Source organism: Eublepharis macularius, chromosome 16 (genome assembly GCF_028583425.1).
Source record: "Eublepharis macularius isolate TG4126 chromosome 16, MPM_Emac_v1.0, whole genome shotgun sequence".
Taxonomy (NCBI): Eukaryota; Metazoa; Chordata; class Lepidosauria; order Squamata; family Eublepharidae; genus Eublepharis; species Eublepharis macularius.
Genome location: NC_072805.1, coordinates 17,694,656 through 17,708,711, shown reverse-complemented (window position 1 = coordinate 17,708,711; position 14,056 = coordinate 17,694,656). Strand labels below are relative to the sequence as shown.

Sequence of the window (14,056 nt, the reverse complement as noted above, 5' to 3'; positions counted from 1 at the left end):
TGACTGCCGATCTATTTTGTGTGTCATCCTTTCATTTTTACCTGCCAAATAACTCTTGAGTGTTGTCTCGCTTGTATGTCAGATTTTGCCAGACATAGTTATGCAAAGGATGTTGGTATTTATTTATTCTTTTACTTATCTGTTTTGATCCTGTTTTGTAGCTATTTTTTTTTAAAAGGTACAAAACTGAGTATAGAAGAAAATAATATTCAAACGTTGCCTAGAGATGAGGTACTCACTATGGTCTTATTCCAGGATCAAAGCATAACAAGCTGTGTGGTACAGTGGTTAGAATCTCAGGGCCAAGCTACAAGTGACGAATGACACAGGTTGGACACTTGTCAGCTTCCCTCAAGTTTTGATGGGAAATGTAGGCGTCCTGGTCTTGCAGCTTGGCTCTCCGACTGATGTCCAATGGACTTTTCAACTGTCGCTTGTCCAACATTCCACCAAGCTGCCTACATTTCCCATCCAAACTTGAGGGAAGCTGACAAGTGTCCAACCTGTGTCAGGCGTCACTTGTAGTTTGGCCCTTAGACTACAATCTGGGAGATCCAGGTTTGAATTACCATGCCACCATGAAAGTTTGCTGGGCGACTGTAGGGACAGTCACTTTGTTCTTAGACATTTTTCTTAGCCTTAACCGAGTTGTTGAGAGGGTACAATAGAGCAGAAAGAGATTTTCACTGGGGGAGAAAAGCAAAGTCCAAATATCTAAACGGCTGGCTGGTTGCTGCCTTTTCGCCTTATAACTTTGCTGATGGAGTTATCAACTGCTCTTGCTCTCTGCTGGAGCAGAATTCAGGCATGATGGAGAGGTGATTGGCAGCTGTCTTTTCCCTTTCTAGTCTGTCTTGAATCCTTGAAGAAGAGGCCAGGTGGGAACTTGCATTATATTGAGTCCCTTTGCTGTTGACTGCTCCTGCCTGTCAATCCCATCTCAACGTGTAAATTTGCAAATACAGATTTCATTTCTGAAGTCTGGAAATTGGGCCCTGAAGTTCCAGCCATTAGGAAGAGATGGATCCTTTGCAGGGAAAACAAGCCGAGCATTTTCACCAACGTCAACATAGTTTTGCTCTTTTAAAAAAAAAAAAATCAATGACCGTTCTTGAAGCTGGGCCAACAGGGAAATGTTTGTTTACAGCCTTTGAAGTCAATACATCCTGGATTTGATTCACTCTGATTGGTAGGGTAAGGGCAGCTGGGAACCTGCACATTTGGAGATAATATTTAGGGTTCAGTCCAGCCCATATATGAAACCAATGACCTAGAAAAAGTGAGTTCTTACCGGATCCGATACAAGGGATTGTGAGCTTTCACGCAGAAACCATCCACTATTTGTGCAACAAGGAGAGATACTAGTCTTTTTTTTAAAAAAAATCCTTATTTATTTTTAATACCAAAGTCAGAACAAATTGTGTGAAATGGTAAGAAAAAAGTGCAGTTTCATAGCTGAACACTGCCCCCACTTCACCACTGAAATGACTGTTGCAATCCTAAAAAGAGTTCTACCCTTCTAAACTCACTGACCTCAGTGGACTTAGAAAGGTGTAATTAGAGTGGCCAGGTACCCCTGGGACCAAGCTGGGGCAGAGGGCAACACTTACTGTTTTGGGCTGTGAAATGCCAGGAGGGAAACTTCAGCCCATTATAACCTCTCCAGGCTCCAGCTCCATCCCATTTCTATTCCTCTCTGCCCTCTGGTTGGGATCCCACACAGTTTTAAGACTGGAGAGATGAAATTGATAGAGCCTTTGGGCAGGTGAAGATGAAATTAACAAACCCTTTGAGGAGTGACCTCTGCAGGCTCTGTCTTTTTAAACTACGCTTCCCAGCTAACGTTACGTCTCCCTACACTTGATGTACATGCGCTGAGCCATCTCACCTACACAAGACTTTAAGATGTCTTGTGTAACGAGACTCTTGGACTATCAGATGAACGGAGATTTATGATTATTAATGCATTTATCATAATTAAATATTACATAGGTAACTATATAATAGACTTACGATGCCAATATTTCGTCGACTTAAATATGCCATGCTGGGGACTTTGTGCAATAATGAGTATGGGAAAATGATGTATTGTATTTGTTTGAACTGTTTGTTTTTTGCACAAGGTCTATAAATATTGACAATCACGCCAGACTATCTTCCATTTTTGAAAAAGACTCTGGAAATGGGACCCCAACAGGTCATCCCGTCAGATGGTTGTTTTCATCTGCCTGCTACTGGACCTATCTTGAATCCACAACCATATGACCAACAAACTGTATATTGTGGAGTTGTACAGAATAGTATTGGTTGTGTACACTTACATCTTTACATTGCATTAGCACTTTATGGGTCTATGAGAAGAGGACTGTATAAAATAATATATGTATTTAAATAGAAACTACAATGAGTTGAATGGCCATTGATATGATAAAATACTTTTGAAGTGGTGATTTCGTTAGACGGTAATCTTTCCTGGTTAATTCTACTCAAGACCCTCCTTGTTTGTTATATGTTATCTACTGGCAGCATTTGAAATAGGGTTGCTTATGGCCCAGCATTTGGCCTAACCAAAGTCATGTTATGGCATGGATCCTCTAGCCAACTGAAGCACTGCTTCCTGCAGACAGTTCCCTGAACAATTCCAGAAACATATGAGTACAGTTTGCCCCAAAGAGAATGGATAAATCAACATTTTGCCCCAAAGCAGGGAACATTCCGTAGAAAAAGAGCTGGAGGAACTCATTAGCATAACTTTTAGCATAACATTTTGCCCACTTCCTGTTTGGGATCCATGGAGGTCTAACGCAGCTCCACTTGCGGAGCTGACCGGACTGCCGTTTTAATCGGCTGGCGGGGTGAAAATAGCCCGCGGCCGACTGCTCTCAGGCGGGGAGCAGGCAAAGAACGCTCAAGACCCTAGGGTGAGCTAGATCTCGGACGAGGGGGGGCTCTACACAGCGAGTCTCCCCCCGATCCTTGAGGTCCCACCTTGCGACGGGTCGGCTATAATCTCTGCGGCAGTTTTGGGGCCAATTCGGCTGGCATAAGACCTACATACCCAAGCATCGATTGGGGGAAGAAGCTGAGAGGAGAACTTAAAATCGAAACAGCGATTACAACCCGAGAAAAGTGAAGAGAAGGTAAAGATCATTATCTTCTGAGACGGGACAGATTGATAAAAACAGAGAGGAAAAAAAGTAGATTTTTAAACTGCAACAGACTAGTGAAAAGGAGGGGAAGACTCGGCAGGAATCGAATTTAAAAAGAGACTAAGTTTAAAGAAGTTATTAAAGAAATGGGACTATTGTTTTGAATACCTGTGGCTTTGGAGCTGTGAGAAAAAGACACCATCGCGAGATCTGCTGTGGGAAGACGGGAGACAGGAAGTGCGTAATAACAATAGAGTGGCTGGAGAGAAGCGGCCCTTGCTGGAGGGCAGGAAGTAGGGAATCGCCATTTTTGAAAGGGGAAGGGTCGCGGCTTCAGCGGAAGAGGAAGTAGGCCATCTTGGATTACAAAATCATAGAGAAACCATAGAGAAAAGACGCCCGACATTTTGGACTCTTTAAAACTTAATTTCTATAAGAAGACCGGGACATTTAAAATAGAAAAACGTTAAATTTTACGCCACGGAGTTAAGGAAGAGAGCGGATTCGTGGGAGCGAGCTAAAGCAAGCCCCACGATGTCAAAAAAAGAGTGGCAATCGGCAATAGAAAACCTGGATAAAAACCTGGACAAAAAACTTTTAGATATGATTAAAGAACTTAAGGACACGAAATTGGAGCTGATAAAAGAGGTTAAAGAGGTTACACAGACAGTAAAATCGGAGCTGTCAGAAGTGAAAAAAGGTATGGAAACAATACGAAGTGAATTACAAGGAACGCAGCAGAGAGTTAAAACAGTAGAAGACGCGATGGAGAATTTAGCAGACACGCAACAAACAGAGATGAGATTGGTGAAGGGGAGAATGTCAGTTGCAGAAACTAAACATATGGAGAAGCAGCTACGTTTTCGTGGCTTGCCAGAAGTGGAAGGAAAGTCAGCGCAAGAACAGATGACTGAGGTGTTGGCTGAGTACCTGGGGAAGGAGGAGGAGGAAGTTGTGGCTATCCTAGATGTGGCATACCGTGTGAATTCGAGAATAGCAACCCAGAGGAAACTACCAAGAGATGTGATTGTGCAGTTTACAACACGAAATATGAAAGAGAGGATTGTGACAAAACAGTTTCAAGATCCATTGGAGATTGATGGCAAGACGATTATTATAATGAAGGAACTGCCCAGATCAGTGTTACTGGACCGGAAAAAATATAAAGTGCTAATTCAGATTTTGAAGGACATGAAAATCAGGTACAGATGGGAGTTACCGGAAGGAGTGTCCTTTGAGTTTGGAGGGGCCAAAAAACGCATCAGATCTGAGCGAGAGATGGAGCGATTTATTAAGGACAATGAAAAAGACTTACCAACAAGATCATGAGTATGGAGTGTAAAGTATTATCTTGGAATGTAAATGGACTAAACTCACCGAATAAGAGGAAAAATACTTTTCACTGGCTACTAAAACAAAAATGTGACATTGTTTGTTTGCAAGAGACCCATATCAGAAAGCAGGATGTAAAATATTTAAAATCTGGAAAATTGGGCAAAGAATATGTAGCGGCCTCCAACAAGAAAAAAAGAGGAGTGGTGTTGTACATAAAAGAGGAGCTACAGCCAAAATTTGTTATGAGAGATGTGGAAGCTAGATTTGTAGCAGTGGAATGTATTTGGAATTTAAAGAGAGTGTTGGTAGTCGGACTTTATGCACCTAACGGTGCAAAAGATTCTTTGAGGATTTAAGGAAGCATTTAGACGATCTTGCATACGACCAGATAATTCTTGCTGGAGACTTCAATGGAGTGACAGACTTGGAACTAGACAAAAAGACTACAACGGCACAAAAGAAAAGAGGACTATTACCAAAGCTTTTTTTTGAGTTGATTCAACAAGAGACTCTTGAAGATGTATGGAGGAGAGAATATCCTAAAAGCAGACAGTTTACTTTTTATTCTGCAAGGCATTCTACATTATCAAGAATTGATATGATCTGGGCCTCAAAAGACTTAGCATTATGGACTAAGGAGGTAGAAATAATGCCTATGGTAGGCTCAGATCACAACCCAATTATGTGGAAATTTGGAAAAAAGAGAAAAAGGAAAGCATGGAGAATAAATGAGGACTTGTTACAGGAAAGAGAGAATATGGAAATACTGAGAAGAGAGACAAAGTTTTTTATACAATACAACGTGAATAAAGAAGTACCAACCAATAAAGTTTGGGATGCTTACAAGGCGGTTGTAAGGGGCATACTAATGGACTTAAATGGTAGAGCAAGAAAGAAGAAAGAGGAGAAAAGACAAGAGATTGAGGAGAAAATAAAAGCCAAAGAAACACAGCTAAAAAAGAGACCAGGGAAAAAGAAGGTATACCAGGAAATTAAAATACTTCAAGAACAGCTAACAGCAATGAGCAATAAAGAATTGGAGTGGAATCTCAAAAGACTGAATCAAAAAGCGTTTGAGGGTGCTAATAAACCTGGGAAGTACCTGGCATGGCAATTGAAGAAGAAAAGGGAAAAGAAGATAATAAATAAAATTTGCGAAGATAACAAAACGTATTTGGAGCAGGCTACCATTAGTAGAGCCTTTTATAAATTTTACGCTAAGCTGTATAATAAAAAAGAAGTAAACAAAGAATCAATAGCGTCATATTTGGAGAAAACCAAACTTCCAGAAATCTCGGAAGCTTGGAGAAATAAGTTGAATAGTGAAGTAACTGACGAGGAAATAAGTAAGGCAATACAATCTGCAAATCTAGGAAAGGCGCCAGGGCCAGATGGACTTACGGCTAAATTCTATAAGACAATGGCTAATGAACTGGCACCATTCCTAAAAGAGGTGATGAATGGGGTTTTAAGGGATCAAAGGATTCCAGAAACTTGGAGTGAAGCGAATATATCATTGATCCCAAAAGAGGGCCAAGACCTGACTAATGTGAAAAATTATAGACCTATATCGCTACTCAACAATGACTACAAAATTTTTGCGAAGATATTGGCGGAGAGATTGAAGGGGTGGCTCTCGGAAGTCATAGAGGAGGAACAAGCAGGCTTTTTGCCAGACAGACAAATAAGAGACAACTTAAGGACAGTGATCAATGCTATTGAATATTATGACAAGCGTTGTGACAAAGAGGTTGGTTTCTTCTTTGTTGACGCTGAAAAAGCGTTTGACAATTTAAACTGGGACTTTATGTTTGCCACTATGGAAAAGCTACAATTGGGAGAAAGATTCATCAGAGCAATTAAGGAAATTTATAGAGACCAGACTGCAGCAATTGTGGTGAATGATGAATTGACCAAGAAATTGACGATAAGTAAAGGAACAAGACAAGGTTGCCCGTTATCTCCATTGTTGTTCATTTTAGTATTGGAGATTCTGATGATACAAATACGTCAAGATGATGAAATTCGTGGAATAAAAATAAAGGACTATTCATACAAGGTCAGAGCATTTGCGGATGACATAATGTTAATTGTAGAGGACCCATTGGAGAACATGCCAAGAGTGATAGATAAGATCAAGGAGTTTGGAGACTTGGCAGGTTTCTTCATTAACAAAAAGAAGTCAAAGATATTATGCAAAAATATGACTAAGCAGAAACAACAATTGTTAATGGAAACAACGGATTGTGAAGTAACAAGTAAAGTGAAATATTTGGGAGTCGAATTAACTGCAAAGAACATAGATCTATTCAAAAACAATTATGAAAAACTATGGACTCAGATAGAGAGAGACTTGATTAAATGGAATAGATTGAATTTGTCGTGGTTGGGTAGGATTGCAGCAGTTAAGATGAATGTGTTACCAAGAGTAATGTTTTTGCTACAGACAATACCAATCATCAGAGACTCCAAACAATTTGAAAAATGGCAGAGGAAAATATCAGATTTTGTTTGGGCAGGCAAGAAGCCTCGAGTGAAAGTGAAAGTTTTACAAGATGCAAAGGAAAGAGGCGGAATGCAACTGCCCAATCTGAGACTTTATCATGATGCAATCTGCCTAGTTTGGTTGAAAGAATGGATGACATTAAAGAACAAGAAACTATTAGCCCTAGAGGGATATAAAAAAATATTTGGATGGCACGCATATTTATGGCATGACAAAGTAAAGGTCAACTCGATGTTCCTGCATCACCTTGTTCGGAGAAGTCTATACATAATCTGGAAGAAGTACAGAATTTATCTACAAGAAGGAACCCCTTTGTGGGTGGTTCCATATGAGGTGATAGACCCGAGAGCTGTTGATAATGAACAACAATGTTTAACGTATAAAGAAATAACTAAAACTGAAGCATCCAAACTTAGAATAAAGACACAAGAGGAACTATCACCTAACTACGATTGGTTCCAGTATAGACAGATCAGAGACTTATATAATTCGGACTCTGTAAAGGGAGGTATACGAATAGAGAATTCGGAACTAGAGCAGACCCTTCTTAAAGAAGATAAGAAAAGAATATCCAAGGTATACCAAGTACTGTTGAAGTGGTATACCGAGGATGAGATAGTTAAAACACAAATGGTGAAATGGGCTATAAACTTTAATAAAGAAATAACAATGGAGGCATGGGAATACTTGTGGAAAACTACAATGAAGACAACGACATGTATTAATATCAAAGAGAACATTCATAAAATGATCTATCGTTGGTACATGACACCAAAGAAGATTGCGCTAGGGAATTTGAATACTTCTAATAAATGCTGGAAATGTAAGAAGCATGAGGGCTCCCTCTATCATATGTGGTGGTCGTGTGAGGTAGCCAGGCAGTACTGGGGGGAAATAATAAGAGAAATGAGTGAAATTTTACAATTTCAAATTAATAAGAACCCAGAACTCCTGCTACTGAACTTGGGAATGGAGGGAATTCCAGCCCAACACAGGACGTTGATATTTTATATGACAGCAGCAGCTAGACTTTTGTATGCGCAAAAATGGAAAGTACAAGAAGTGCCAACTATGGAAGATTGGACTTACAAATTGCTGTATATGGCTGAAATGGACAAGATGACAAGAAAATTGAGAGATCTGGACTCAGGGCAGTTCAACACAGACTGGGAGAAGCTGAAACAATACCTGGAGAAGAAATGGGAGGTGGGAGGAAAACTGTGGCAGTTTGAGAACTACTGAAGTATTGAAGTAGAGGGGGGAGACTTTACCGGGGGGAGAAGAGATAAATGTGAATTAATAAGCAGTCAGATTAATAGATTGACATATATATAGATATATGTAGGTTAACAAACAGAACATAGAGAAAATAATTAATTATAAGGACTAAATATAAGGAGCGATTAACTAACAATATTTTCTTTTTTTTCTGACAAGTTTTGTACCAAACTGAATGTCTGAAGATATAGATGGGTCAAATTGATTGACTACGTGAGGAGAGATATATAGAACTATTATAAAAAGATAGAATGAGTAATATATATAGAGAATAAGTCAAATTGTTTGATATAAACGAATGTATGATCTATATGGTTTATGATATATAGAAATACCTGAAATTGAAAAATTGGGATAAATTGTTTATCTAAGATAGAAACAAAGGCTTACAGTTTGGGCATATAATGTTAAAAATAGTTAAGGATGTACTGCTTAGAATAATGGAGAATATATATTTGTTTTAGATAGAGGAAGCTAATAAAAGTAAGGGAAAGGGGACAAAGGGTTGGAAAGCTGTTGGAAGTCAACAAAAAGGGGGGGGAAAGGGAGGGGGTTAGAGATGAAAAAATTGGGGAAAATTGAATGTAAATGTGGAAATAATGGATTCTAACCCAATAAAAATTTTTCAAAAAAAAAAAAAAGATAAATCAACATTTTGCCCCAAAGCAGGGAACATTCCGTAGAAAAAGAGCTGGAGGAACTCATTAGCATAACTCATTAGCATATGCCACGCCTCTTGCCATCACCGGAAGTGTGTCATTAGTATAACTGATTTGCATATGCCACACCCCCTGACATCACCTATCCTGGCTGAATGGCCAATCCTGGCCATTCAGGGCTGAAATTGGGCCCAAAATGGCAAAAGGGGCTGAAAATGGCTGAAAAGGGGCCCAAAATGGTCAGGATCAGGCCGCTGATGAGCGGGAGAGTGATCCACCATCAGTCAGAGACCCGATCCAGGCCGAAACGGGCCCAAAATGGCCAAGTGTCAGGTGGGCGGGGCCACCTGACATGTGACCTCTTTGGGGAACTGCTGGAACTGCGTTCCTGTGCATTCCCTCTCGAAATGAGCCCTGCCCCAAAGAGATTTATAAATCAATAAAAAAGGTAAAAGAGCAGTAGTCCAGCCAGCAAGTGGTATGGATGCTCAGATGGATAGATCTCCTTGCTAGTCGTTTGATACTATGAACATAAGACAAATCGAGCTTTGCAGATTGCACTGGCACAGATTTCTTTGTTTCTTTCTCAAAAGAATGATGCATAGTTCTAAGCCCATGAGTGAAATACAGCAAAGACAGTTTCCAAAACAGAACGGGCCTCTCAGCCAGAGAAACAATTACAGTCACTCATTGCGAGGGGTCTCCTCAAAAAACGACACATAATTATCATTATTAAATTTAAAATTAGGATATAATCCTGTGGAATCTTAACGAGAGAGAGAGAGAGAGGCGTGCTTATTCATTTCATAACCATACCGAATAATACTGAGGAAGGTATATTTTCATTTCAGGAAAGGAGCACTACAGTAACAAGTTGACGCTGGTGGAGAAGGAGCGTTGAAAGAGAGCTCAAAAGACTGAAGCTGAGGCTTTCCTTCCCAGGTGGGTGACTTACGTTTCTATAGCTGCACTTTGGCATACCAGGATTTCAGGAGGTAGCCCTGGAGATGACCTACATTAACCTAGTTAAAAGAGAGGCTGACCTTTAGGCAGATGTGGGTTTTTTTCCCATTCTCATGTCTGTGTTCCATTCCAAATTGTCTTTCAGTATATGCATTAGCACAGATATTTTTTGTTTTCATTTCCATTCTAGCAAAAACAACTGTGTTGGACTGTAGCTAAGTTCCAAAATCAAGCCATGCAAAGACTTTTGATTGAGATCAACCAAAGGCTTGGAGGAACCTCCTTTCTGTGGAGTCTCCCAAATTTTTGCAATTAGACCCAGCCATTATGGAACTGCTCCCCTCAATTCTCTTCTCAAAACTCCAAAAGTGCTCAAAGTTTCCACGACCAGCGGGATCCTAATTTCTCTTTTGCAATGGATTTGCTTGTATTTGGCTAGGCTATGTAGGCTCTTCTGCCACCAGAGTGTGTTTTTGTTCATAAAGAATTGCACTGTGTAAGGCTGCTAACTCCAGTTCGGGAAATTCCTGGAGATTTGGGGGTGGTATCTGGGGAGTGGAGGGAGTTCAGCAAGGACGTGATGTTGTAGAGGTTTCCAGGGCTTTTTTTCAGCTGGAACGTGGTGGAACGGAGTTCCGGAACCTCTTGAAAATGGTCACATGGCCGGTGGCCCCGCCCCCTGATCTCCAGACAGAGGGGAGTTGAGATTGCCCTCCGTGCCACCGAGCGGCGCAGAGGGCAATCTCAACTCCCCTCTGCCTGGAGATCAGGGGGTGGGGCCATCGGCCATATGACCATTTTCTCCGAGGGCAACCCACTGAGTTCCACCACCGCTTTTCTCAGAAAAAAAGTCCTGGAGGTTCCCCTCTGGAGCTCCTCTTTTCCTTCAAGGAAGCTTATCTCTAATCAGAGAAAGGGAGAAAGAAGCAGAGGCAGGAAGCAACGCAAACATTCAAATTACGGGAACACAGAATGAAACAGCATTTAGCTGAATAAATAAGGGTAGCCCCCCATCCATTCCCTACCTGACGAGCTTTTCCCATTTGCTGCCCCCTGCAGGAATTTCTTCTTTTGTACACTTGTCACTGTGTATTCCAAGGTGTTCCTAGGGGAACAAAGAATCCTTGAAGAACCTGTGGTTTTGTTAAGTTAATGCAAGTATTTATAATCAGGTGTGTAGGGGGGTGGTGTGGTGTGGTGTGGAATTTGCTTCAGGCCAGTTTTCTTGGAGCCCAAAGCCCTGAATTTTGCTTCCCCTCTCCTCTGTGATGTGTGGTTCCAAAAAAGTGTTAAATGTTTTTTAAAAAGGCAAAAAATTAAACTTGCTCTCAAACTTAAGATGTAAGATTAAGGCGGTTTAATATGCTGAACAATGAAGCCCGATTCCTTTCTTCAGCAACCTGCGTGGGAATCTTAATTTTGCGCTATAACGCAAGTGAAAGTGGAAAGCAGCCACAGGCAGCTGCTCGAAGCCAATGGAATGTTATCACAAAGGAGTTTTCAAACAGCTTCCAGAATTCCTTCTACAAAGGAGTCTTTTCTGGCAAATAGTTAGTTCTTCTACAGAAGACCCATTGACCCTAGTTCCTTGTGAATTAAAGCCATAATAGAGAAGGAGGTTTCCATACATCCTAGAAATCTATATTTGCTTTCTTCCAAAGTGACATCTTAACAAAGCGATGCGCTTACAGTATTGCTTTTCGGTCTCTTTCAGCGCAAGGCAAAACTCAGGGCTTTGTAATTGTTTCTCATCTGTTATTGAGTGCGGAGAAAGGGTTGTCGTGCAGTTTGCTCAGAATTGTCTGCACATGCCTAGAGACCTTGGACTTAGTAGTCTCCAAGTACTGACCAAGGCTGCCCCTGCTTAGTGTCACAGATCTGATGAGATCCAGCTAGCCTGGACTGTGTATGTCAGTGTAATTGCCACTAGACACTAGACATGCCCCCAATTCCTCTTGGAAGGAATTCTTCCCAAAACATAATGTTCTGATTGGAGTTGTGCATATCATGGTATGTAAATTGTATGCATATTCTTTTTGCTCGTTTTCTGTTAGTAAGTTTTAGATATTACGTTTTAGATATTGGTGATGGGGAGGATGCATTAGATATCATGGAACCTCTGTTAGGTAACATGGAACTTCCATGTTCAGAGACAATGTACCTCTGAATGTCAGGTGCAGACAAGGAGGCAACTACAGAAGATGGTTTCTGCTATTGTGTCTTTTCCCAGGAAGGTCCGACTGGCCATTTTGGTAAACAGCATGCTAGACTAGATGGACCCATTGTCTGATCCAATTGTTTTTTCTTATATTTTCTTATACTCAGGTCTTTTTTTCCGGGAAAAGAGGTGGTGGAACTCAGTGGGTTGCCCTCGGAGAAAATGGTCACATGGCTGGTGGTCACATGGCTGGTGGCCCTGTCTCCAGACAGAGGGGAGTTGAGATTGCCCTCCGCGCCACTAATCTCCCCTCTGTCTGGAGATCAGGGGGCGGGGCCACCAGCCATGTGACCATTTTCAAGAGGTTCTGGAACTCCGTTCCACCACGTTCCAGCTGAAAAAAAGCCCTGCTTATACTTTGAGAAGAGAATATTGAGAAGGAGAAGAAGGGAACAGGTCAGAACATGAGAGCGTCCTGATAATTCATGGAAGTTGTATGGGTGTGATGGGCTTTTTTAGTGGTGGCCCCAGAATTATGGAATTTGTTGCTAAAAGAGATAGGTATTACTGACTTACTTGCAAGATAAGTTTATTTATTCGTGAGTGTGTATTTATTCATGTGTAAAGTGGGAGATGAAATTGTGTAAAGTGGGAGATGAAATTGTCTTTCCCCCCCTTCTACAGAAAACAGTGCATGGAAGAGGGGAGCTAAACCTTGCCCCTTCCCCATCCCTTACTTCACTGTACTCTGTAGCTGGACACATTTTTGTCTCCCAACCCCACTACATTACCAGGCCACAGAGACTAGGGGAATTCCTAGAGTGCCCCAGAGGAAGTGACATTGCTTCTGAGTTGGGGGAAGGAGAAAGATGTGACATCACATCCAGGTGACACTCTAAGAATCCCTCCAATTTCTATGGACTTTACTATAGAGACTGGAAATTCCTAGAGGGGAAATTGCTAGAATATCAATGCTGTTCTACTCCCCCATTTTTATTCCTGTTCTTCAAATCATCGAGGGGGGGGGGGTTGTCTGGTGTCAGTGGGCAAGTGGCAAACCTAGAAAAGGTCCGCATGTGAATAAATGGACATGGAATCTCCTGCCTCACACACAGCGTGTCAGGTTTTGCCCTGCTTACTTTGCAAGCTTGTTGGATCCTCAAGGGCATCTACCAAAATGAATCAACAGTGACAGCAATTCAGTACAAATTCTTAGCAAGCCTAAATATTTAGAATCATGCAGAAAATTATTCTTGACGGAAACTCGGAGAAATGGCTTTGGCTTTTGTTGGCAACAAGTCATTCAGTGGCAAGAGCAGTGATGAGAAATGACGGACAGGGTTTTCTCTGCTGCTGGTTGGTGGTCTTATTTATTTACAACATTGATACCTTACGTTCCTCTCCAGTGGGGACCCAGAGTAACTGAACAACACTGTTCATAGGTTAGGCTGAGAGAGAGTAACTGCCCAAGGGTCATCAAGAAAGCTTCCATAGCAGAGTAGGGAATCAAACCTGGATCATACAGATTATAATCCAACACACTAACCACTGTGAAATATTGCCTTTCTTGCAGAGAAGGAGCAGTGATTGAAACAGAGCGTTGGCTTTCAGGGGCATGCACGTGAAGCTGCTTTATACCCAATCAGACCCTTGGTCATGGTCAGAGCGAGGGTCAGCTATCCAGGGTCTCTCATCATCTACTCCAAGATCATTTTAGGGGGAGACACCAGGGATTGAACCTGGGACCTTCTGCACACAAAACAGGTGCTCTACCACTGAGCCACACCTTCCGAAGGGCAAGTGATCATCAACTAAGGGAGAAGTTCATGATGGTCTTCCGCCCTAGAAGGCCATTGGTGGCCAATGGAAGTCAAACCGAGCCTCAGTGATACCAGGAGTACCTCAGCAACTATTCAGTTTAAACCTGGCCAGCAGCAGCAACAGGCACAATGCTTTCTCATCTCTTCTGGATGACGGTGCTGGTGGTGGAGAGTGCTGTCAAGTCATA

General features: G+C 41.5%; 1 non-coding gene across 1 annotated transcript; it reads right to left on the bottom strand.

Annotated features, from left to right (window-relative positions):
- Positions 1 to 13,766: 13,766 nt before the first annotated feature.
- TRNAT-UGU (transfer RNA threonine (anticodon UGU)) lies at positions 13,767 to 13,839 on the bottom strand. Its single transcript has one exon. It is a non-coding gene; the product is annotated as a tRNA-Thr (tRNA).
- Positions 13,840 to 14,056: the final 217 nt, after the last annotated feature.